A 27,391-nucleotide genomic window follows, 5' to 3' on the forward strand; every position below is an offset into this window, starting at 1 on the left:
AATTACCAGATTTTTTAAATATATTGGCCTAAGTCACACTGATAGAGGACAGGTTGTAAGGCAAGAATGGGATAGGAAAGAGGGCTAATACTAAAATGAAAGGAAGCGGTCTTTGCCTTAATAAGGGTACAGCCACAGAATTAGCCTAAAGTGGAAACGAGGGAACCAAGGAAAAAACAAATATAACTTCAGATCTACCGACTGAGGGGTTGGAATCCACCACCTCCTGAAAGCAAGTCACAGCAGTGTAATCGAACTGCACAGCCAATTCACTCAGTTTCTTGTGACGCGCAATACCACATGGGCTTACTCTCTCCCAAATTACACAGTTTCGATTTATACCAGTTATAACCGTATATGGATCTTCAGATCTTGAATTATACAAATAAGTAAGAACGTTATGTACTGCAATAAAAGGCATTTCCCTAGTCTGTAGTCTAATTGGTGCGGGTATAATTAACCGAGTGATGATGATGGTGGTGCTTTTTGCTTGAAGGGGCCTAACATCTAGGTCATCAGTCCCTAATAGTATGAAATGAGACGAAATAGAATGACAATTTAAAATTCAAAATCGTCCACAGAGCAGAATAAAAACGTGATGATGAAGAATAAACGGGTGGATATGAATTTAAAACAATCGGTGGATCCGACCCAGAAACTAATAATAATAATAATAATAATGTTATTTGCTTTACGTCCCACTAACTACTTTTTAAGGTCTTCGGAGACGCCGAGGTGCCGGAATTTAGTCAAGCAGGAGTTATTTAACGTGCCAGTAAATCTACCGACACGGGGCTGTCGTATTTGAGCACCTTCAAATACCACCGGACTGAGCTAGGATCGAACCTGCCAAGTTGGGGTTTGAAGGCCAGCGCCTTAACCGTCTGAGCCACTCAGCCCGGCGACCCAGAAACTATCATATACGATAGTATTACTGACCAAGGGACTACTTCTAAAGCATAATCCTGAATCGATGATGCTTGTTTTGTAAAGGGGTCCAAAATGCTGGTCAATGGCCCGTCATAATGACACGTATCGCTAGTAAAGTAAAATCATAGTATTTGTCATATTGCTGTACTAATAAAAATAGTGTAGACTCATGGTGTTCCACACATTATGGTATGACTCAAAAATATTTTACTTCACACATGTAACGGAGACCAATGGTGTTTCTCACATTATGACGCTATTTATAGGCAACGCAAACCCATAGTGTTCCTCACCTAGGTGTACTAATCACGGGTTCCAGTATTCCCTTGGTCTTCTTCATATAGTGGGTACTAATTACAGGCAACGCAGACCCACGGTGTCGCTGATATAGTGGTGCTAATCGCAGACAACGCCCAGACCCGTGGTGTTTCGCACTATGGTACCAATCACGGGTACTGGAAAACCCATACAGACTCACCTTATATTGCTACTAATCACAAACCTACTGCGTACCTAACATAGTGGTACCACTCGCAAGTAAAGGTGACCCATGGAATTCCCCGCATGATGGTACTAATCACAATTATTTTCATGGCTCTAACACTATCATCCCTGTGTCGCCCCTTATAGTCGCCTCCTATAACAGACAGAGTACATCGTGGGTGTATTCTTCATCTTCGTCCTTCACCCACACGGGGAGTATAACAAATCTATTTGGGAAGAAATTCTTTTATAATGTCTACATCATAAAGAAGTCATGTTGCCATAGCTATAGCAATATGCAATAAAATAAATGAATCCAAAGAGATAAGCATAATTTACTTTATTAAATATTAGTTTATTCACATTTTAAGAGATACCGTATGTAATATTATTAATAATAATAATAACAGCAAAAGTATGCAATACAAAATAAATGAACGGTAATTTTCAACATCAAGAGCCATTCCATGGACACTGAATTACCTACAGAGCAGGGAGTGTGAATAAACAAACATAATAAACATGAGTATTTGTATTTAAAATGGAAAAAAACAAAATCATCTCCGTACAAGCAATGGGGGCCATTGGAATGGTGAAAGGCAAAGGCTTCCACTATTCATAACTTTGGCACTTGGTGGGGTAGAGTGGTTAGCTCTACATTCAGCATTAGCATTGGAACTTGCTCACTGACTTGAAGCTCGCTGACCGCAAGTTCTTCCCGCCAAGTGACATTGATTTGTTAATGGGTGCAGAACATTTCTTTTCATTATTGAAACTTGGTCACAGAACTCGATCACCAGATTATCCTATTGCTCAAGACAATGAACTAGGATGGATTATTGCTGGACACTACCATCAGGGAGAAGAGAATAATGTCTTACATTAATCACATGTTTCTCGAAGTCAGAGGACAGGTTAGACACGCAGCTACAGCAGTCCTGGGAAATAGAAGAGATTACGTACCAGTCATGACAAGAGAAGACAGAGCAACAGAAAGGCACTTTACAGTACCACTAGGGAAGCTACAGGTAGATTTATAATTTAGTTACCCCTGAAGCACAAACCTGAGATTATGGAAAACTCCTTCAGTCATGCCATGTCAAGACTAGCACAACTAGAACTGCATTTCAGTAGGCAGCCCTCACTTGAGCACGAGTTCTGTAACCTTCTTCACTAGTATGAGGCCATGTGGTATATGGCTAAGGTCAGGGAATGAAAGTGGAAACTATTATCTACCCCAGCATCCAGTTTTTTAGCTTAGTAGCTCAACTACAAAAACGAGGTTTGTATTTGATTAACCTGCTAAAACTTCTAACAATATTTCATTTAATGATATATTAATGGCTAGAACGACAATACAAGATGATCATTAATCCATTATTCTAAGATTTAGAATTCATATATTTGCCTTCACTGCAGATATTGCTGAAATGTATCGGCAAGTCATGGTTCATGCAGATGATAGGAACGCTCAGCTTATTATCTGGAGTGAATCTCCTAGGAACCACCCGGTCATATGGACTGTCAACTGTAGCATATGGTACAGGAGCAGCAGCCTTCCTAGCTATCAGACCACAGAAGCAACTTGCTGAAGATGAAGAATCAAGGTTTCCCCAGAGACGCACAAGTTGTTCGCAGAGATTTTTATGCTGATGACCAAGTAAGCGGCTGTGAAAATATAGAGGATGCTCTTCAGTTGCAGTCGGAAACTATTAATTTACTAGAGAGTGGAGGATTTCAACACTAGAAATGGTGTGCAAACCACCCAGTATTACTGGAAGCATTTAGGACAGTCGCCCAGGCGGCAGATGTTACCCAGTAAAGAGAATAGAAATCTAAACGAAACCTCGCTGTAATAATACACATGAGCAGGTATATTACATACACATATGCCGTAAGTCAATAAGAATACACAAAGGCTAGGTCTGCAAACCGCATTAAAATTCGAGACAAGACATATTTAGGTTAGGTTTGGTTGGGATAGGTTCATAACGAAGTATTTTTCCATTTCAACTGATTCTCATTGTCAGAAACTTATCACAGGAATAAAGTTAAAATTAACACTTGCCCTAATTAATTGCAAAACTCTTGCCATAAAGTCCATATCACTAAGAGTGACAACTCATCGCTTTCCTTTTTCAATACCCCGTAGCACGGTCTGAAGTGTTCTGTGAACGAGGTAACGTTGCTTCCATTTCGTGGAAGTCCTTGATGACATTTCGTGCTAGTTAGACATTCTAACTGATTTCTGTACGTAAGTATTGGACGAAATAAAACCAAATTAATAAAATGCTGCGTGCACACAAGCTACGTTATCAAATGCCACCTGGTATTAGCCAAACAGATTTACAATTTTACCCGCAAATGTAAGACTAGTGACTGCAGTGGCAATACGTGATTCAGACAATTCACGAGATAAATCCTGACTGTATAGTGTCGGACGTTGTATCGGAAAGTAGGGTCCCTAAACTGTATGGTTAGCGACACTGAATAGAAAACAAAGAGTTAGAAAAGTAACTATAAATCACTATCCTTACATTACAGGGGAGAAAGAGTAAGGTTGCTTCCTCAGTGTACGGGTTTACGTGCTCAGGAGTACAACAATGGTCATTTGAGTGTTGCAGCCAATGGCCAGAGATGAAAGTGAAGAAGTGAATGACAACAGGGAAACGATCCAGATTCTCTGCCTGTGTAAGTTGAAAGCTCAAGTGGAGAAGATGTTAATGTTTTCCATCAGGTTTCTCGCGAGAAGAATGCTGTTCCCAGGTTGAAAACAGCGGAAAGGGTAAATCTTATACCACTTTAGAGAAATAGTAATGGAACTACTCAGCGACTATCGATCAAAGTGTAAAGAGAGACTTCGTGAAGACGTATGAGAAAGATTATTGAAAGAATATTGGTCTCTTTGCAGCAGAGGTAAGAGAACACCACATGTTGATACTGATAAGGAGACATTTAGAATTGTGTCATGTGTTTCATATCTTAAGACAGATGTAGTATGAGCAAACGTGATCATGGGAGAACACCACATGTTGATACAGAAGAGGTGATCCTGATGAGGGGACTTTTAGAATTGTGTCATGTGTTTCATATCTTAAGACAGATGTAGTATGAGCAAACGTGCGCAGGGAAGAACACCACATGTTGATACAGAACAGGAGATCCTGATGAGGGGACATTTAGAATTGTGTCATATGTTTCATATCTTAAGACAGATGTAGTATCAGTAAAAGTGCGCATGGGAGAACACCACATGTTGATACAGAACAGGAGATCCTGATGAGGGGACATTTAGAATTGTGTCATGTGATTCATATCTAAAGAGAGATGTAGTATACGCAGGGGAGAACACCACGTGTTGATACAGTACTGGATATCCTGATGAGGGGACATTTAGACTTGTGTCATATGTTTCATATCTTAAGACAGATGGGATATGAATAAAAGTGTGCGGAGGATGTTTTATAAACACATCGGCAGTAATGAACAAAAATGCTTCTACATCTGGCATAACGCAAGAAGAAAAGGGAGGAAAATCCACAGTTCTAGGCCTCTGACAAGCAACTCAATGCTGAAAATATCCTAGGGATATGAGCTACGACTATTAAGTAAATAAAATATAATAAACTATGAGAATATATTCTATATTGATTCCCAAAACTGCAACCATTTGTTTAATCATCGTTACCCAGTCGATTAGTTTAGCAGTTTGCCTTTGTCTACCACTACGAGCGCTAGTGTGAGCCAATGCATTGTGTCACTTACGCACCACTACGAGCGCTAATATGAGTCTATGCAGAGTTTCACTTAAGCCTTCGTCCATATGGCCCCACATGGATGCCGATCTCCCACGACAGCCGACACCCCTACGGTATACTCTACCGCGGGGTTCGGTATCGCTGGACCCGCCAGCCGATGGGGCATAGCCTGGCCCCATCCGTCATGCAACGCTGGGCCGTTGCAGTGCAGCAACTTCTGTCCCTTGAGTTCGGTGTTCAGATGATCCCTGGCTCATCCATAGCCCCGATCTCACGGACGCTCTCATGCGCGAGATCGATGTCTATCTTACCCAGATTCTGGGCATCACCCTCAACTATTCCAAGTCGGTGCTGCACCCGACTCCCATACTGAGGTATCTTGGCGTCACCATCGACATCCCCAGCCAAGAGGTGACCATGCATCATGTCAGCCAGCAGCGCGCCCTCTCCCTTGTGCGCGAGCTGCACGCCCTGTCCCCACATCAACTCCAACAGGCTGCCGGCTACTTTTCTTGGCTCTGCTGGGTCATGGGGTGGCCGGTATTCCCCGCTAAACACATCCTTTCAGGCGAGTTCTTCTGGGTACGACGACTCTTCACCCCTCAGTTCCTGTCGACGCCTCGTCAGATGTCCGGTGGCTCTCTACAGCGACGCCACCCCACAAAGCGTTGCAGCAGTCTGCCCTGCAGTGAACCAGGCCTGGGCACAGGCATTCCACCAGCCTCATCGGATCAATGTGGCCGCGGTCGTGGCAGTGCATCACTTCGTACAGGACTTTGCCCACTTGTTCTTGTGTATACGGACAGTTCCGTGGCCCGATACACTTTGTAGTCGGGCCGCGGACCTGCCCACCATTCTAATGTATTTCTTCTTGATTTGTATGTACAAGTTCTCAATAAAGCAGCACAGAGAGGCGTTCGCCTCTCGTGGCGGCCCATCGCGTCGGCCGATAATCCTGCTGACGCTCCCTCCCGGGAAGTGCTGTCCTCAGTACACGCGAGCCTCAATTCTATATAAGGAGACTCTCCCCGGGAGGGACGTCAGTAGGTTGACGGTTCGGGGCGATGGGGCGTCACCTTTCCACCGCCGGGCAGCATTCGGCGCAGCCGCGGGCGTCCGGGCGACGGTGGCGAGAGGCTCCGCTGGAGACCTACAATCGGGCGTCCGACCAGCGGGTACTCCCCAAACTCGCTTAGTCGGCACGTCGATTGTGGCGTCAAGCTGGAATACAGGAGGGCGGTCTGAAGACCTAGTACAAACAAATTATGCATGAGAATACCATTAACAAAAGAATAAGATCAAGGCTGCATAGGCTGTAATGAACAATACAATACACAGAATCACTCCACAAGTCCATGACACAACTGGTGATGGCTGATGTACGGCGTGCTGGACGGCAGGCACTTCCCAGACGTCGTCACTAGGTTGTCCCTCCGGATGGCGCCCCACGGGCCCCGCGACTGACCGCGGGTAGCGTGGTGGGGTTCTGAAACTGGAAACCGGGCGGCAAGTTGACCAGGTCATCAGCGGTGGCGTTGTCCACCTGCACAGCCATGCTCCACCCCTTGGTTAGTGCGTAGTACAGGATCGATGCCCCGGTACAGAGAAACCTGCGTTGGGCGTGTTCCATTTTTCAAAAAAATCAAAGATCCATGAGAGTGCTGAACCAAGGAACGCATTACAGAAATAATATTTCAGCTAGGGTTTGAACAAGGAGGAAAACGAATAATGACGAAGCGGTTTTAGGCTCGAAGTGATTTTCGAAATTTGCTTTTTTAGTTTGATAGAGTTCTCCAGTGCTCACAACATAACACGTCAGCCCCTCAACTCTCGGCACAATTGAGGAAATTCCCCACTTTTATGGTTTTCGCAGTATTGGGACCCTATATTGTCAGCTGAGAAATGTTTTCTATATTAAAGTCACCTGGTGATGCGATGTGTGGCTGAAGTTCGTTCGTTTGAATCTCACTATGTACTCCGTGTCGGTCGCACTCTATATTCTAGGGAATATCTTTCAAACATGTCACAAGTGTGGAACTCTACAAATGAAATTGAAGCTAGCCAAGGTTTAAGAAGAACAAGAGATCAAAAGTGAAATTTCTCTTCATCAGGTAAATCCTTCAGTTCGACTGAAATTAGAATACACACTGAATGATGACACAAACCTGCTTGTATCGAAGAAACTACAGCCGAATATTTTTTCATCACTGCACTTCCGATTTCCAAGCAAAAGTACAAGGATCTGTTAGTCCTTTACCGCTGATTGACACAGTCTTCGAAGTTGAAGTCCACTGCGGAAGCTGAAAATACACTTCCTGATATAGATGAATTCACTGAATGTAAGTGTTCCCTGTCAGAAGATGTAATTGTGCAAAATACACTTTCATTCTTACGAAAAGTACGACATACTTGGTGTTGTCAAAACAGTTGTCAACTGTGATACTTAATTTTCTTATAATACTTCAATTATTTTACGTTATTCTCCATTCGTTCTCTCAGTATACGGTATACTAAGTCTACCATGACATTTTCAACAACTGTCCAATTACTGAGCAGGAAGCTCTGCATGAAGAAGAATTCTGATCCCCTTAAAGAGAAGCTACTTGCAGTTATTGTTTCATATTCTTAACCTACGGCCAGGGACTAAAGTATGTTCATTACAATGGTTAAAAGGTCAGTTCTCGATGAGAGAACATGAACCGTATTGAAAAATGTAATGTCCTATAAGACGGAATGAATATGTTTGCTGATTTTTTTGTTAAAACTATAATATGTCCGTTGTTTCGGATCACTTCATAATTCTCTGATTTCTAAATGTTATAGATTGATTGAAATGCGACGTTGTGACGGAAACTCAAATTAAAATCAAAACTAAAGGACAGGGATGAAAATTTCGTTTATATTTTCTAAGAAAAGTCAGTTCACTGGGAAAACTGTACGCATCCCGAAAACAAAATTTGATTTCTTTTTACCTTCAGGGATGGGATCTGAAATCCGTATGATAGGAATAAATGGCCTTTTACTAGTTATATGCAAATTCGAAAATTTCGTTTGTTAATTCCATTTTGTATCTCTCCTGTTATATGCAATATTTTGGACGTGTCCCCTTTTCCAGATGACCGACTCAGTCAGTGCCAATCGCTCAGCTTGACTTACGCCAGGAGAAAGTTGCTGTTCACCACAGGAACTGACTCCAGAGATGAGAGAACTCAGTTCTTTCTGATAACTACTAGCAGTAGAACTTTGTTGTGCAGCACAGAAACAGACTCCAGAGGTGAGAGAACTCAGTTCTTTCTGATAACTACTAGCAGTAGAACTTTGCTGTGTACCGCAAGAACTGACTCCAGAGGTGAGAGAACTCAGTTCTTTCTGATAACTACTAGCAGTAGAACTTTGCTGTGTACCGCAAGAACTGACTCCAGAGGTGAGAGAACTCAGTTCGTTCTGATATCTACTAGCAGTAGAACTTTGATGTACACAACAGAAACAGACTCCAGAGGTGAGAGAACTCAGTTCGTTCTGATAACTACTAGCAGTAGAACTTTGCTGTACACCACAGGAACTCACTCCAGAGGTGAGAGAACTCAGTTCGTTCTGATAACTACTAGCAGTAGAACTTTGCTGTACACCACAGGAACTGACTCCAGAGGTGAGAGAACTCAGTTCTTTCTGATAACTACTAGCAGTAGAACTTCGCTGTACACCACAGGAACTGACTCCAGAGGTGAGAGAACTCAGCTCATTCTGATAACTACTAGCAGTAGAACTTTGTTGTGCACCACAGAAACAGACTCCAGAGATGAGAGAACTCAGTTCTTTCTGATAACTACTAGCAGTAGAACTTTGTTGTGCACCACAGAAACAGACTCCAGAGGTGAGAGAACTCAGCTCATTCTGATAACTACTAGCAGTAGAACTTTGTTGTGCACCACAGAAACAGACTCCAGAGATGAGAGAACTCAGTTCTTTCTGATAACTACTAGCAGTAGAACTTCGCTGTACACCACAGGAACTGACTCCAGAGGTGAGAGAACTCAGCTCATTCTGATAACTACTAGCAGTAGAACTTTGCTGTACACCACAGGAACTCACTCCAGAGGTGAGAGAACTCAGTTCGTTCTGATAACTACTAGCAGTAGAACTTTGCTGTACACCACAGGAACTGACTCCAGAGATGAGAGAACTCAGTTCTTTCTGATAACTACTAGCAGTAGAACTTTGTTGTGCACCACAGAAACAGACTCCAGAGGTGAGAGAACTCAGTTCTTTCTGATAACTACTAGCAGTAGAACTTTGCTGTGTACCACAAGAACTGACTCCAGACATGAGAGAAGTCAGTTCTTTCTGATAACTACTAGGAGTAGAACTTTGCTGTCCACCACCGGAACTGACTCCAGAGATGAGAGAACTCAGTTCGTTCTGATAACTACTAGCAGTAGAACTTTGCTGTGGACCACAAGAACTGACTCCAGACATGAGAGAACTCAGTTCTTTCTGATAACTACTAGCAGTAGAACTTTGCTGTGTACCACAAGAACTGACTCCAGACATGAGAGAACTCAGTTCGTTCTGATAACCACTAGCAGCAGAACGTTGCTGTGCACCACAAGAACTGACCCAAGACATGAGAGAACTCAGTTCGTTCTGATAACTACTAGCAGTAGAACGTTGTTGTGCTGCACAGGAACTGACTCCAGACATGAGAGAACTCAGTTCTTTCCGATAACTACTAGCAGTAGAACTTTGCTGTACACAACAGAAACAGGCTCCAGAGATGAGAGAACTCAGTTCTTTCTGATAACTACTAACAGTAGAACGAGGAACTGTCAGTAACGTTATCAAGTCTAGCCGTTACTAGGAACGTACAACTTACCGGAAGTTCAATGGAAAGGTCAACAGCGTCGCGCTAAGAAAAGAACAATGAGTACAGTGTTCAATTCTAGTCTTGTTATGTTTCAATCTGATCTTCTTAGAACAAAGGTATCCCCTAACATGTTGTATTAAGTACAGCGTTCGATTCAACTTATGTAGTGTTCTGAACACACCAAACAATGTTTTAATCACATGTTGAAGTTAACGACATCGAGTACAGTGTTCGATTCAAGTCTTGTTATGTGTCAATCTGATCTTCTTAGAACAAGGCTATCCCCTGACATGTTGTATCGAGTACAGTGTTCGATTCTAGTCTTGATCACTTATTTTATGTTCTGAACACATCAATCAATGTTCTGATCACATGTTGTATCGAGTACAGCGTTTGATTCTACTCTTCTTATGTTTCGCAAGTCTGAACATGTACAATAATGTTATCGCTGCACACGCTTGCCTTCGCGATGCAGGTTTAAACTTGTTCGATATAAAGCTATGCCTTGACATAAGAGGCGGAGGAGGAGGAGGAGGAGAATGATAAGGTCTTAACAGCCTATGTATAGTCGCCATTGGTTAAAGATGACACCTGTCAAAAGAATTTTTCAAATTATCCACCCCCACATTTCAGTATAAAGAGGGCAGCAGGGTGCTCTGTTGATTAAGCACATAGAATTTCAATTTTCTCTCCACCGCATGCATAACAGCAACCGTAATCTTGCGCAGTAGCCTCTAAGCTAGCTTTCTTCATAAGAGTAGCCGCCATCTTGTGCGAGCACCCCCTAGGCTGTCTCATAAGGAGCTATGTATAGTCACCATTTTGTGTCCGCCATCTTGCGTAAGCATCCCTAGGACGTCTCAAGCCATCTTGTGTCTCATAAGAGCAGCCACCATCTTGTAGAATTAGATAGCTGCCAATGCCAAAGGGCTTAAGTAGGAATCGATCCGTTGATCCCATCATTAGACAATGTTTTTCTTGTTCCTCATACTGCGAACCTACGTATTAGGCAGAACAATTTTGTCCGTTTTGCTCTACGGTGCACCGTTTTCGAGATATTTAACATTTTGCATTTAAGCCCTAAATTTAATGAATCGAACTAGCACGACACGTTAGCCTCTAAGCTACGAGCGGCAGCCATCTTGCGCAATCACCCTTAAAGCGCCTCATAAGGAGTCGTATATAGCCGCCATCTTGCGTCCGCCATCTTGCGCAAGCATCCTTATGGGCGTCTCTAGCCATCTTGTGCAAGGACCCTTAAGCCGCCTCATAAGAGCAACCACCATCTTGCGCAAGCATCCCTAGGGTGTCTCATAAGGAGCCGTGTATAACCACCATCTTGCGCAAGCATCCCAAGGGCGTCTCATAAGAACCTATGTATAGCGACCATCTTGCATAAGCACCTTTAAGGAGTCATGTATAGCCACCATCTTGTGCAATTAGCGTCGAGAGATGGCTGCTGTAGAATTTTTCTTTTTAAATTATCCGCCACCATATTTCAAAGGTATGTACCTAAAGAGTGTAGCACTGAGGTTTGCGATGTAAGATGGCGGATGACAGCTGACAAAAAGCGCGTGAGTTTGTTTACTAAACAAGAGCACGTGGAATTTTTCAATTTGCCGCCACCACATTTCAAAGGTATCTAGCTAAAGATGGCAGCACGGTGCTCTCTTGATTAAAGATGGCGGATGCCAGCTAACAGAACTTTCAAATTGCCCGCTACTACAGAGAGCAGCACGGTGCTCTGTGGATTAAAGATGGCGGATGACAGCTGACGAAATTACCCGCATGATAGCAGCACAGTGTTCTATTGATTAAAGATGGCGGATGACAGCTGTCAAAAAAGCACGTGGCTTTGTTTCCAAACAAGAGCACATAGAATTTTTCATGGCGGATGACAGCTGTCAAAAAGCACGTGAGTTTGTTTCCAAACAAGAGCACGTAGAATTTGCCACCGGCACAAAGAGGGGAGCACGCTGCTCTCTGGATTAAAGATGGCGGTTGACAGCTGTCAGAAAAGCACATGGGTTTGTTTCCAAGCAAGAGCGCGTAGAATTTACCACCACCACATTTCAAAGGTAAGTAGCTAAAGAGCGCAGCACGGTGCTCTCTGGATTAAAGATGGCGGATGATAGCTGTCAAAGAAAGCACATAGGCTTGTTTCCAAACAAGAGCATAAATAATTTTTCAAATTGCCGCCACTACATTTCAAAGGTATCTAGCTAAAGAGTGCAGCACTGAGGTTTGCGATGCAAGATGGCGGATGACAGCTGTGACGTACCACATTTCAAAGGTAAGTAGCTAAAGAGGGCAGCACGGTGCTCTCTGGATTAAAGATGGCGGATGATAGCTGTCAAAAAAGCGCATAGGTTTGTTTCCAAACAAGAGCATAAAGAATTTTTCAAATTGCCGCCACTATATTTCAAAGGTATCTAGCTAAAGAGTGCAGCACTGAGGTTTGCGATGCAAGATGGCGGATGACAGCTGTGACGTACCACATTTCAAAGGTAAGTAGCTAAAGAGGGCAGCACTGTGCTCTATGGATTAAAGATGGCGTATGACAGCTGTCAAAAAAGCACGTGGATTTGTTTATCTCGCGCTAGTGAGGTTAAGTTGGAAGCACTAAGGTTTAGGCCCGCCAAGATGGCAGCACTGCCGATGACAGGTGACGAATTTGCAGCTACTGCGATAAAGAGGGCAGCACGGTGCTCTGTAGTTTAAAGATGGAGGATGACAGCTGTCAAAAAAGCACGTAGCTGTCAAAAACACGTGGATCTGTTTATCTCGCGCTAGTGAGGTTAAGCTGGTACCACTAAGGTTTAGGTCCGTCAAGATGGCTGCACTGAGGTTAGCGATATGTTGTTGTCTGTCAAAAAGCACGTGGATTTGTTTACAAATTCAAATCTCGCGCTAGTATGGTTAAGTTGGTACTACTGAGGTTTAGGCCCGTCAAGATGGCAGTACTGAGGTTAGCGATGCGTTGTTGTCGATGACAGCTGTCAAAAAGCACGTGGCTTTGTTTACCAATTCATATTTCTCGCGGGAGGTGGAGGAGGCCTGTGGGAGGCCTCTGGCTGTGGTGGTGGTGGTGGTGGTGGTGGTGGTGGTGGTGGTGGTGGTGGAGGAGGCCTCTGGGAGCCTGTGGTGGTGGTGGCCGCCGAACTGTCCTATTATACTACTATTGAAGCTCTGAGGAAAGTGTTGCAGCAAGAGGGACGGATGACATATCGGCAGGTAGAAGAGACCTTCCACATCCCTGCACCAGCTATTCATTCAATTCTACACGACCATCTCAATGTTAGAGAGGTTTGTTCCCTTTGGGTGCCCCATTCACTTTCAGAGCAAAGGGCACATCGAGTAAAATGGTACCGAAAAATGCTAAAACAGTTTGAAAATGAGACTTCACTTAACGCCAATAGCATCGTTACAGGTGACGAAACTTGACTCCATTATTACGAAGTCCCAACAAAATCTCAGAACAAGGTGTGCCTGATTGAAGATGAGGGTACTCCTGTGACTGAGCGAAAGTCAAGGTCACTGAAGAAAAGGATGATTGCAGTATTCTTCACTAAAGAGGTCATCCTGACTCGGGTTGTGCTAGAAACACAAAGGGGAGTTACTGCGAAGTGGTACAGTGAGACTTGTCTGCCTCAGGTCACCCAGGCTCTGAAGCAGCTCCGTCCAAGGTCACGGCTCAATACTTGGCTCTTGCATCACGACAATGCTCCAGCACATACAATTTTCGGCTGGTATAAGGAGTTCCACAGGGGAAATTTTGGGGTTGAAGACGATTCTCATTCTGGACGACCGTCTGAATCAGTGACTGGGGAAAACATTGAAACTGTGAGGAAAATGTTGCAGCAAGAGGGACATCGTGCTAATGCAACAATGGATTTTCTTGCCAGATCAGGGTTGACTGTGCTTGTTCGCCCTCCATACAGTCCTGATCTTGTCCTTGTGACTTTGCACTCTTCCCAGAAGTGAAGATGAAGCTGAAAGGGCGGCGTTTTGTATCCAACGAAGAGCTTCTGGCAGCATGGGATCAATAGTGTGAAAATGTAATCGAAGAAAAGTGGCAGAGTTGGTTCAGTGACTGGTTTCGACGTACGGTATGTAGAAGTAAATTGAGTGGGGTGGAAATTATTTTGAAAAAGTCTAAAGCGTTCACTCACATTGCAAAACTTTCCTAGTGCCCTTTTTGTATTGGGCATTTGGAAAGAGATCCTCTAGCGAACACCAATCCATGAGCAAGGGAGATGGAGGGAAGATATTTCGTTGATCAGTCACAGGCAGTGTGTGGGCTGAGAGCACAAGATTGTCAGTATCAGTCAAGCAATTGAACGATAGGAAGAGATAGTTATGCTCATGGCAGAGGACCAGGAGACCGTGAACAGATTGTTACAGAACTGATGACAACCTTCCTCTCTTAACACCAATCTGAGGATAATGAAGCTATCGATAAAAGGAAGGGAAGACACAAACCTAATAGCGTCATAGTCGGAAAAGATTAGGAGTTGACTAAGGAAGATCGGACAGTGAATACGAAAGTTAGGAGGCTCACAAAAATAACTAGATAGTGTGTTAGACTCAGCTACGAGTTTCGTGGTCACCAAGCGTAGAGTCAAGGAGAGGTTACCTCTTCTTTCTCCTACTTAGGATTATGTGATTCAGAGACGGACGATCTTTTCTACGGCTGTCTCCTATCAGTTCAGCATCACTAATCAGATAACTTGGTGGTTACATAGAGTTAGGCACCCCTTTAAGTCCTTCCTTACGACCGCGCTCAGGGTGATTCTGTTCAGTCTGGTTGTTTGTATACTACATTTAAAAATGATGAGCTTCGTATTGTAGCCAGAGATGGGGTGTTAGGACAGAGTGGCGACCGTGGAATCACGAGCTGGGTAAGGCAATGTTTCCCCTCTCCCTGTCCGATATCTCTTGGTAAAGTCCTGGTCTCTTCTGACGCACAGTGAAGACCCCATTTTCCGTGGACATGTCTTCATTGCATTCTATTTTCTCTTTTGTTTACCTGCGCGCTGTACCGCCCTGGTCACAATCCATACTTTGTAAGGAGCACGAACACTACATTTATGAAGACCTCGCTTCCAAAATTGGCAAGTTATTGAATTACATGTAAAAATTACTTTATTTGTAATTTTTACTCGTAATTCACTTCTGAAATTAAAATTGTAATCGTTACATTGTAGTAATCGAGATACATCGCAACAAGAGCTTGGTAACTTAGGAGCCCCAACACTCGAAATGCGTGGCGCCATTCGTTCATTTACTCGCAGCTTGTTGAGATTTAGGTAATCGTGTACTACATTGTTCAGACGGTGGTGGTGATTATTGTTTTAAGAGGAAGTACAACTGGGCAACCATCCTCTATTAACACTAAGCAGAGGGAAAATGGAGGAGATATGACATTTAAAGGTATCGGCAAAATAAAGAGTGGACTCCATAGGACTCGAGCACCTCAAAAAACCGCGGAAGAGACTCACACAAGACTCAGCTAGCGGAACCGTGGAGGAGCCTTACACAAGAGCCAGCTAGCGGAACAGTGGAGGGGCTCACACAAGACTGAGGTAGCGGAGCCGTGGAGGAGACTCATACAAGAGCCAGCTAGCGGAATCGTGGCGGAGCCTCACACAAGACTCAGCTAGCGGAACAGTGGAGGAGCCTCACACAAGAGCCAGCTAGCGGAACCGTGGAGGAGCCTCACACAAGAGCCAGCTAGCGGAATCGTGGAGGAGCCTCACACAGGACTCAGCTAGCGGAACAGTGGAGGAGCCTCACACAACAGCCAGCTAGTGGAATCTGGGAGGTGCCTCACACAAGACTCAACTAGCGGAACCGTGAAGGAGCCTCACACAAGAGCCAGCTAGCGGAACTTGGGAGGTACCACACAAGACTCAACTAGCGGAACCGTGGAGGAGCCTCACACAAGAGCCAGCTAGCGGAATCGTGGAGGAGCCTCACACAAGACTCAGCTAGCGGAACAGTGGAGGAGCCTCACACAAGAGCCAGCTAGCGGAACCGTGGGGAGCCTCACACAAGAGCCAGTTAGCGGAACCTGGGAGGAGCCTCACACAAGTCTGAGCTAGCGGAACAGTGGAGGAGCCTCACACAAGACTGAGCTAGCGGAATCGTGGAGGAACCTCACACAAGACTCAGATAGCGGAACAGTGGAAGAGCCTCACACAAGACTGAGCTAGCGGAAACGTGGAGGATATTCACACAAGACCGAGCTAGCGGATTCGTGGAAGAGCCTCACACAAGACTGAGCTAGCAGAACCGTGGAGGTGTCTCACACCGTTACCGAGGTAACGATTTTAGCCTTCCCCATTTATGTTTTTGACTGGCTATCGCTGTAGAAATTAGTGTCACATCATGCTCATCTTTCAAACTGGTTTTCTACGACTACTTCTAAGTTACTGGGGGCCATACTCCTAACTTATTATTTCTACTTGCCTAAAACACTCCGTTCTGTTTTAATTCAAGAACTGTCTGTTTGTGTTTCGCGTTATTCTGTGCCAGGTATGGACCATTGATGGGCTAATTAATATAAAAATAGGATCAAATAAGTATAAAGTGTGCACTATGGAACAATTAAATGTAAAGTGATATGCGGGAGAAATGGTCACAACATTTTGTAACTTTCTATTGTAGTTTAATTTTAGAGTTATCCTTGTAGTATATCGTAATTTTTAACTTTAACTCTCTATTAGAACGTAGTTAGTAATATAGTTTACTTTTGCTCGCCGTAGTGGTAGATTGGTGTTAGTAGCAGCAGACTTGGTTCAGTGCCTTATTTTTGTCGTGTTTATTTCCACTTACATTATTGACACATTGCCATTATCGTATTGATCGCTGTAAATTGTTATTTCCAATCCCATTATTGTCATAATCATCTCCAACGCAACTGAGAACAACGTAAGTTACAGTCCCACTGATGAACTTGAGACAAACGAACAGGCTCCCCTATTCCTTGCAACCAGTCCTCAAAACCTTTCATTTACTCCACCCTTCCCCACTGTCGCTGGAATCAGCTGTGCAGGCAACACACATCTATTGTCATCTGAGCTTTCTTGCCATTCCTAGACGACAAGGGACATCATTAACCACCAGCTTTCTGCGTACAGTAATGCTTTAAATATTTGCAATATAAACGCTCAAAACTTCCTTGCGGAGGCGCGAATGGATGAAATAAAAGCCCTATTTATGCCTCCCAGTTTCCGCGCAATATTAATCACTGAATATTGGTTAAAACCACACCACGCAATAGAAAGACTGCAGCTGGCGGGTTATACATTTCTCAGATCTGACAGATTAAGTAATCCCTCCGGGGGTACTGCCGCATATGTTACGACCAGCTTACGCCCTAAAATAATCTGTCGATCTCCAGGTCCGTACGAGCGAAAACCTGAGTTCATGTTCCTGGAAATAACTGTGAGTGAAGTAAAATGTCTTCTGGGTGTAGTATATAAACCACCGAAAGCGGGTTTTTTTATGCGATCTAGAGACTTAAATACAAGACTGAGTCCCTGATTACTCAAAAATAATTATAACGTTTGACTTCAACATAAACCTTTTTGAACCTAACTCTCCTCAGACTTCTTTTAAAGCTTGCGATTTAACGTTTCTCCCTCTCAACGCTACACATCACACAGACACATCACACACTTTAATTGATCTCATTACCACTAACCAACCGGAATTAGTTCTTCATCGCGGTCAAATTAGTGCCCCAGGGATATCGCGACATGATGCTATATTTATGGCCTATTCTATTAAAAGTCCCAAGTTCAAACCTAAAATAATTTCATATAGAGATCTACGAAGAATTGATAAGAATAAACTTTTACAAGACACAGTTGCAGTGCCCTGGCATGACATATTTAAACTTAAAAACATAAATGACAAGGTGACCCTCTTCAATCAACATATGACGGAACTGTACGATAGATATGCCCATGAAAAAAAGGCACGAGTTACGCGAAAACCAGCTCCCTGGCTCTCAGATGAGATTAGAGCACTAATGGCTGAACGCGATGCTGCTTATAAACGAGTTAAGGAACATTGCACTCCTGACAATTTACTGAACTATAATAGACTAAGAAACGCTACGACCCAACAGATTAGAAACGCGAAACTACGACACGCTCACAGTTTAATTCAAACAAATAATTTAAGAGCTGCATTGTGGAAATCCATAAAGACCTTTGGAATTACCAAAGGACGAGACGACGACGAAAAAAAATACCCTTGGAAAAACTGAACGATTATTTTTCATCTAACTGCACATTAAATGCAGCCCTGAAACAGGAAGCTCTAGACGCGAATTATGCAAAGACGCGAACAGATAGAGAAAACTTCTACTTCCGTCCAACAACCCACTCACAAGTCAGGTTTGCTATAAATCGGATAACATCAGCGGCAAAAGGAAATGACAGTATAGGAATAGAGACGATAAAAATTATTCTGGGTGTGATATTACCCGCACTAATTAACAAATTTAACTCTTCCCTTGTAGAGAGCACATTTCCCGAAATATGGAAAGTGGGCATTATACGTCCTCTAACACATGAAACAAAAGGTAATACCTTTAAACAAGATGAATGCATTTCTTTTCACAATTATGCATATAGTTATCATACACAGTCCTCCCTCATAATCCAGCCATTCAACGCCGTCACAAGTACAATTACCCAGGGAAAAAAAAGGGAAGGAGGACAATGGTTAGCAGCGCCCTCAAGAAAAAAAGACAACCAGAGCTTTCTGCTACCACTTTACTAAGCCACCAGCGCAGTAAGACACTACACTAACGGTTAGCAAACATGCACCGGTCGGTACTACCTATAAACCGGTGTTAAATAAACAATGTTTATTAAACAAATCAAGGAAATCAGTCACAAGGATAGGAAAATTACATCCAACAGTTACTTACCCAGCAAGGCCCAAATAAAACTCCCAGAGGAAATGGATAAAAATTCCTTGTTTCGGCGCTGAACCACACAGATAATAAAGGAGACACTGGTTTCAATGAAATAAACTTTTAATTAAAGAATGAAAACTTAACATGAAACCAAAAGAACATCGTCCTATCTGAGGGAATAAAAGTATTTTAAGTAGTTCAAAACAATTAGTGAATAATAGAAAATACACGGATGAAACTGAAAAACGTAGTCCTTTTCAGGAAATGATACTGATGGAAATCATTAACTTAAAACAGAAGGTTGTACTAATTAAAGACACTAAATCATTACCAGAAACAGTACACCTTGATAACATTACTATAATAACAGAAAATGATTCGAATTAAAACTTAAATTGTTCACAGAAGGTTTAAACGGGCCCCGTTTGTTAGACTTACTAAAATTAAATTAAAACTAACGTATTAAACCTAGGGAAAGCCACTCAATTAACGAGTTTCATTGAACTTTCTTAATAAGAGGAGGCTTCGCAGGAGCATGGAACTCTAGCCCAATTAACCAACTACGAGGGGTCAAATAAGATTAACGAACGGAAAACACACACAGTTAAACCGGGAAAAGGAAGAAAACCGTAAGAGATCAAGTGAGGAACCAAGAAATCTTCCACAAAAATCGAAAATACTTAAGTAAACTCAGGCTCCACAATTAACACGCAAAACCCATAGGCAACAATCACCGTCCTGCCCCAAAAGCAAATCGTTACCATAGCAACGAAAACATACGCCCGCAAACCAATCATGGTACAAGCCACAACAAAGGCAAGAAACAAAATAAAATCAGGAAACACAAAAGTTTAAAATACCAGAAAAATAGAAGCAAGGGTTTTTTTTTAAACGCGGAAACCAGAATTATATGCTTCTGCGGAACCTCACGCAGTATAAAGGGGACTAAGTGCCCGACACATTTTGAATTTACATGATCAATGAAGTTCATTAACGGGTGAAAATGATAGTTAATTTAAAAGGATTTCCTTATTTTCGTAGTCTTTACATGCCAATAATTTTGATATATTTTTAGACTTATCCACTCGTTCGTCCGCTTAGTAATTTCCAAAATAATTATTTTCACGAAATTCCACCTTGAAAGAGTTAATTTTCAAGACACAAATCACACGAATTTCCTTGCAGTTTCATAATCACAGGATATAACTTGCCAAATGATGAAGCCACTTACTTGGGTGAAGCAGACGCTCAGGCATGATGAGCTAGTTCCTCACATACTTACAGATGCTTACAGTTAGGTTTCCCCGGTCAGAATTCGTTGAAAAGTATCATAATAGGACGATGCAGGAAACAAAGTAATTTGGGTTTAAAACCCACATCTCAAGACCTTTAGCCAGGGTCTATACTCCAACATGACGCCAACATCTTAACAATCCAGTTAACACAACCGCATGCCATGACTTCCCAAAGCGTACTGACTCGGGTCAAAATGGCGAGGCTCGCTTCCTCAGGCAGTAGCCGCGCTCCGATAGGTAGAAGAGCGCGCGGGGAGGGGAACACTATTGTAGGTGATTGACAGAAGGTAGCAGCACATATTAGACGAGGAATGAAACAGTCCACACCATACATATTTGCGAGAATGTATTGACGTTGTCATTAGTCCACAATAAGAATCATAAGTAAGTTCGATGAGTATCATCAAAGCTCGTGGTAGTACGAGGGAAATCATCCGCTTAGACATATAGAAAGATTAAGATTTTCTACGACGATATTGCCAGTTCAAAATAAGTTTACAGGGTAGGGCAAATTGCGTTACACCGTAACAGCCCTCTCCCCCCGAAGCCTAGAGTATTCACTGATATAGCTTCCAGTTCAGTTTAGTGGTCAAGAAGTAAGCTAAATTTCAAATCAAGTCCACATTAGATAGAGACCACAAATGACGACTTCTTGTATGCATAACAATAACACACCGACCTTGAGTCATATTAATATCACAATCCTCACTTCAGTTCAAGTTTGTGGTGGCAAGAGTTTAGTAAAGAGATCACGCTTCCCTCAAACAGGGTTCCATTTACCTAACGTTTAAAACAGCTAGGTTTAGCTGAATTTACACTCTTTAGGCAGCGCGCTTCCAGTAAAGCCTGTTACATATTACAATTCACCCGTTTAAAGAATATTAAGATTAAGTACTTTATTACAGGTTAGGAAATAAATATTCTCTAGATTATCAAGAAATGCAGCCTCTTGTTTCATTAACATAATTAAAATTTACCATAACCGCAAAGAGCAAAGAAGGAAAACAGAGGAAAGATGGGCTAAATTGGTGACTACGTTCCGACGGATACTAAGATCCAACTGTCAATTAAATTTAAAATCACAACTACAATCGACTGAGTCAGGGCCAGAGCATACTACATAAGAGCATAGGTTTGCCTACGGAGTAGTACAAGAGTAAACCGCACGAACATAAGTGACACTTCAAATACCCCCAATACAGAATGAACGACACTTTAAGTGCACACGTCCGAGTTTTAGAAAATAGAAATTTCGACACCAATTTCAATAAGCAGTGCAATAATCAATTTCCGATTCACCACACGGCGGAAGTCCGTTACCAGATAGCATCATCACAATATCAAAAATCCACAACGCCAAGTTAAATAACAGTACCACCACTGACCACTAAACTAGGTAACACACACAGTTAAGGCATACATCGCATATACTTACCAAACCAGGTCACGACCAACCACATCACAGTGAACATAAAATAACCCCCGATATTTTCAGAGGTACAAATTCCTAACCATAACACATTACAGGAGCGGACATTCCGAAGGTACACTTAATTTCAAATTATTAGAACAAAACCACTTCAATACTACCGCTCGGTGAGCAATTAGTGCATTTTAAAATTTCTCAAGACATTATCACAGACATCAAGTAAAATTTGCACCCATTACTGGTTCAACATTCCCAATCACAACACATTACCTGATTGAATAAGAGAACTGAGAGGAAACAGAACTTCAACTCAAGAATATCACACACCTACGGCAAGTTTAGGAAAATGAAAATATCCTAGGGTTAGAGGAAAAGTCTTCGAGACAAGATAACGTTGGCAGTACGGAAGGAGACTTCTGATTCAATAAGATGGTGAGGTGCGCTAAATGTTTGTCATCAACAACCGAACAAGCGACAACAATACCAAGCCAAGATTAATTTTGGGATGGATAATATTAAATACATAATGGTTGCTTCGATAACACCATAGGAATAACGGAATAGAAAATGGATGAAAGAAATTCAGTAGGGAAAACCAATCCGAAGTCACAAAACCTCAAACTTCATAGAATTCACAACAACATGCTTTCACGCAGGACACTTGATTAAGTAAGAAAAGGCGATGAAATCCACCTCAAACCAAGTGACCATCAGGAAATTAGAGCAATGACCTACGCAACCTAATCTACCGGTTGTCTTTTACAAGACCTCGGAGCTAGCCGGACTAATAATATATGACATCCGCAGATTCATACTGCCGCATTACCGCTAAGCAGGTACCCATCCATACAACCAGGAAACAAGGTAAAATAAAATATACATGGCAGAAAAGATGGCAGGACGTTAGCAAATGCTCAATGATAATGAAGAATAAAGGAACTCAACGCGTAGACCCCATAATCTAACAGTTGGGCGACTTCGGTACCGCCCAGGAACTAACAATCCGTCCCATACCAGATTAATAATCCCATAGAACGGCAAGATGACCAAACAACCTTGTCAAAAGACAAATTAGATCCACTGAAGAGAAAAAAAAGGTCAAGGAGTGACAGGTGAACATTAACTGAGCTTTAACAAGAAGTACCAAAAGAACACAAGATAACGTCAGATCAATAGGTAATGCACTGAGGCCAAAAGCGAAGAAACCAGGACACACACAACCAACAAGTTACATAACACAATTTAAAATCATTCAATCAGAGCAACAGATCCACACCGAAGGGTATTTCCAAATCTACGAAGACACAAGGTACAATAATAAGACCACGAACCAGTCCATACCTGACATGTCATAATGAGCCAACAACACAACACAGAACCCATAAAATAACCATGACTAGCTCCAACATGCATGCGCCAGACTCCGATAGGGAAAAAGGGACACTTAGAACCCTCAACGACATGCTGCGAAACTATCATGCCCACCCCGAAATTTAAACCCCAAACAACTATTACTTGGTACCAAAATCATCACCCAACACCGATCTGCACCCAATCCTATTAGGTTAAGAGGCTTTTCCATCCTCAGGCTACAGACCACATTAGCTCAACAGCAATCCAACACCGTAGAAATGGTAGGGAGGCCGATGGAATCCACAACTCAAAATGGAATGCAATTAAATACAAATAGGTTATAAATTTTCACGACATAGGAATTCTATTAACACAATGACCATGACAGAGTACCACAAACCATACAAGAAACCACTAGCCACCTAAGAATATCCACACATGAACCAGACCTAACCGCAAGGAGGTTAACAGGACAACCTTTTTCAGAAATCATAAGTTAACTAAAGCAAGACCAAAATGTATGAGCCAGAAACTTGAGGAAAGCCACACACCAAGTGACCACACTACAACAAGGGAACAGGTTAAATTAATAGGAGAGCACAATATCCGTTAGAAATTGAAGACTACCAGCAACCAATAACCAGGACAGATGAACTAGTAAAGACCTTAATAGGTCCAGACACAGGGTCAACAAGGCATCCACACAGTTACGGCCTGACAGAATTCAACAACAACGAACGCCTACACAATAACCCCACACAAACAGAATCCTTGGTGAAATAACTCGAGTGACCCCCGACCAACTCACCAGCCCACACCAACAGCGAGACAGGGTAAGAATAGTACATATTCACGCCATAGGCGAACACCAGTCCCACAATCAGTATAAGCCAGCAACCGCCCAGGAGGCACAAGAACACATCACCAGAATAAATTATACATGAGATATATTTTCAATACTCAGACAAGATATCACCACAAGAAAATATGACCGAACCTCAAGTAGTCCAGCAAGGTACCAATTTTGAACAATTCAGAAATAATTATAAGTCAAAGTTACTAATACATAGCAGCTCACATCAAATAGAAGGTTAGTTAAACAATTTTCAACCGTAGATCACAATAAATTTTCAAAGGAAGCAAGGCGAGCATAAGAACGATATCAATTAGGCCAAAGGTAGTTACCAACAGCACATTATCACATACATCGCAGGTAAAAGGTTCACAAGTTAACCGTATGCAACCGTAAGCAATGCCTTCCCCATAACACATAATATTAAGGACGAGGTGGGTGAATGACTCAAACCTCTGCCCAGCAGTTCGCCAACCCATACCAACCGTGAGACAGGGTAAAAATGAAATACTTCATTCATGCAATTTTGCAAACCCCAACCTCACAGCTAGCACAGATCAGCAAACACGCAACAAAAGCAGAGCCATCACATCAACAGGCCATAAATAATCAAAACAAATGCTACACAGGTTAATACAGGCATTACAGGCTTGCCAAGCTATCACACCAGGAAATGACGTAACTGGCCACAAGACACTGCATGAAAACGTAAAACAATAATGGTTAAATAAGGTTGCCAGGCCAAGGTTACTGATACACAACAGAGCGTATTAAATCCAAAACCAGCATAAATAATTCACCACCGGTTAGGTTTCACTTAATTTAGAAAAATCAGAGCTAGCATGAAAACCTTACAAGCAAGCCCAAGGTCGATTTTATACACAATATGCACAAAGGGCACCGAAAACACGACCGCCAGGGAAATCACACTACACCAGAAGCAATTAAAATACGTGGCACCAGGTAATAACGATGCTAAGAGAAGATAATTTCCGATATATGATGGTACAATACTAGTGGCACAAATGAATAACACACGATGCTTAGGCCTAAATTTAGGTTAAGTAAAATTTCCGTTCACACGCCAGTACTAGTACAGCAGAACACACTAAGAAACAGTAGTTTCTCATATAAAATGTAGGTACACACCTTGACAAATACATGGCCAGGAAACAACACTAATTATAATCACCACACTAAATCTGGGAATCAAAACACAATGCTAGGACAAATAATATAATAAAGCGTTCCCAGATCACGAACTATCACATCATACTTTAAACCAAACCCCAATTGCACTTCACACGGAGAATAAAATCACACGAGCTTACCGAGTAGAAATTACAATTAATGCACACCGAAGTAGTATAGAGAACACACACGTTGTTTTTAAAATATCAAAACAGATATGTCACACGAATCACGGAGAGCACACTGCAAACCGTAGCATGCTCAAAGCCCAAGCTCAATCGATTTGTGTCCAAATATAAATACTAGCAACAGTTTCAAGGTTTACAATAATACACCAAATTCCAAATTAAATCAATAATCCCGTACTCACCAATTTATGAAGAAACAAGAGAGGAAAAGATACAGGTCACCTGAGAAGCAGGTGACGAGGAAGCCGCTACACCGGAACCAAACAGCTGGTAGAGGAGAGCTACCAACTGTACACATGACCCAAAACACCAAAACACCACGAAGGCGAAAAACACAGAACTCCATGAAGATAATCACATGAAACAAAAGGTAATACCTTTAAACAAGATGAATGCATTTCTTTTCACAATTATGCATATAGTTATCATACACAGTCCTCCCTCATAATCCAGCCATTCAACGCCGTCACAAGTACAATTACCCAGGGAAAAAAAAGGGAAGGAGGACAATGGTTAGCAGCGCCCTCAAGAAAAAAAGACAACCAGAGCTTTCTGCTACCACTTTACTAAGCCACCAGCGCAGTAAGACACTACACTAACGGTTAGCAAACATGCACCGGTCGGTACTACCTATAAACCGGTGTTAAATAAACAATGTTTATTAAACAAATCAAGGAAATCAGTCACAAGGATAGGAAAATTACATCCAACAGTTACTTACCCAGCAAGGCCCAAATAAAACTCCCAGAGGAAATGGATAAAAATTCCTTGTTTCGGCGCTGAACCACACAGATAATAAAGGAGACACTGGTTTCAATGAAATAAACTTTTAATTAAAGAATGAAAACTTAACATGAAACCAAAAGAACATCGTCCTATCTGAGGGAATAAAAGTATTTTAAGTAGTTCAAAACAATTAGTGAATAATAGAAAATACACGGATGAAACTGAAAAACGTAGTCCTTTTCAGGAAATGATACTGATGGAAATCATTAACTTAAAACAGAAGGTTGTACTAATTAAAGACACTAAATCATTACCAGAAACAGTACACCTTGATAACATTACTATAATAACAGAAAATGATTCGAATTAAAACTTAAATTGTTCACAGAAGGTTTAAACGGGCCCCGTTTGTTAGACTTACTAAAATTAAATTAAAACTAACGTATTAAACCTAGGGAAAGCCACTCAATTAACGAGTTTCATTGAACTTTCTTAATAAGAGGAGGCTTCGCAGGAGCATGGAACTCTAGCCCAATTAACCAACTACGAGGGGTCAAATAAGATTAACGAACGGAAAACACACACAGTTAAACCGGGAAAAGGAAGAAAACCGTAAGAGATCAAGTGAGGAACCAAGAAATCTTCCACAAAAATCGAAAATACTTAAGTAAACTCAGGCTCCACAATTAACACGCAAAACCCATAGGCAACAATCACCGTCCTGCCCCAAAAGCAAATCGTTACCATAGCAACGAAAACATACGCCCGCAAACCAATCATGGTACAAGCCACAACAAAGGCAAGAAACAAAATAAAATCAGGAAACACAAAAGTTTAAAATACCAGAAAAATAGAAGCAAGGGTTTTTTTTTAAACGCGGAAACCAGAATTATATGCTTCTGCGGAACCTCACGCAGTATAAAGGGGACTAAGTGCCCGACACATTTTGAATTTACATGATCAATGAAGTTCATTAACGGGTGAAAATGATAGTTAATTTAAAAGGATTTCCTTATTTTCGTAGTCTTTACATGCCAATAATTTTGATATATTTTTAGACTTATCCACTCGTTCGTCCGCTTAGTAATTTCCAAAATAATTATTTTCACGAAATTCCACCTTGAAAGAGTTAATTTTCAAGACACAAATCACACGAATTTCCTTGCAGTTTCATAATCACAGGATATAACTTGCCAAATGATGAAGCCACTTACTTGGGTGAAGCAGACGCTCAGGCATGATGAGCTAGTTCCTCACATACTTACAGATGCTTACAGTTAGGTTTCCCCGGTCAGAATTCGTTGAAAAGTATCATAATAGGACGATGCAGGAAACAAAGTAATTTGGGTTTAAAACCCACATCTCAAGACCTTTAGCCAGGGTCTA

This window comes from Anabrus simplex, chromosome X, assembly GCF_040414725.1.
Source record: "Anabrus simplex isolate iqAnaSimp1 chromosome X, ASM4041472v1, whole genome shotgun sequence".
Classification (NCBI taxonomy): Eukaryota; Metazoa; Arthropoda; class Insecta; order Orthoptera; family Tettigoniidae; genus Anabrus; species Anabrus simplex.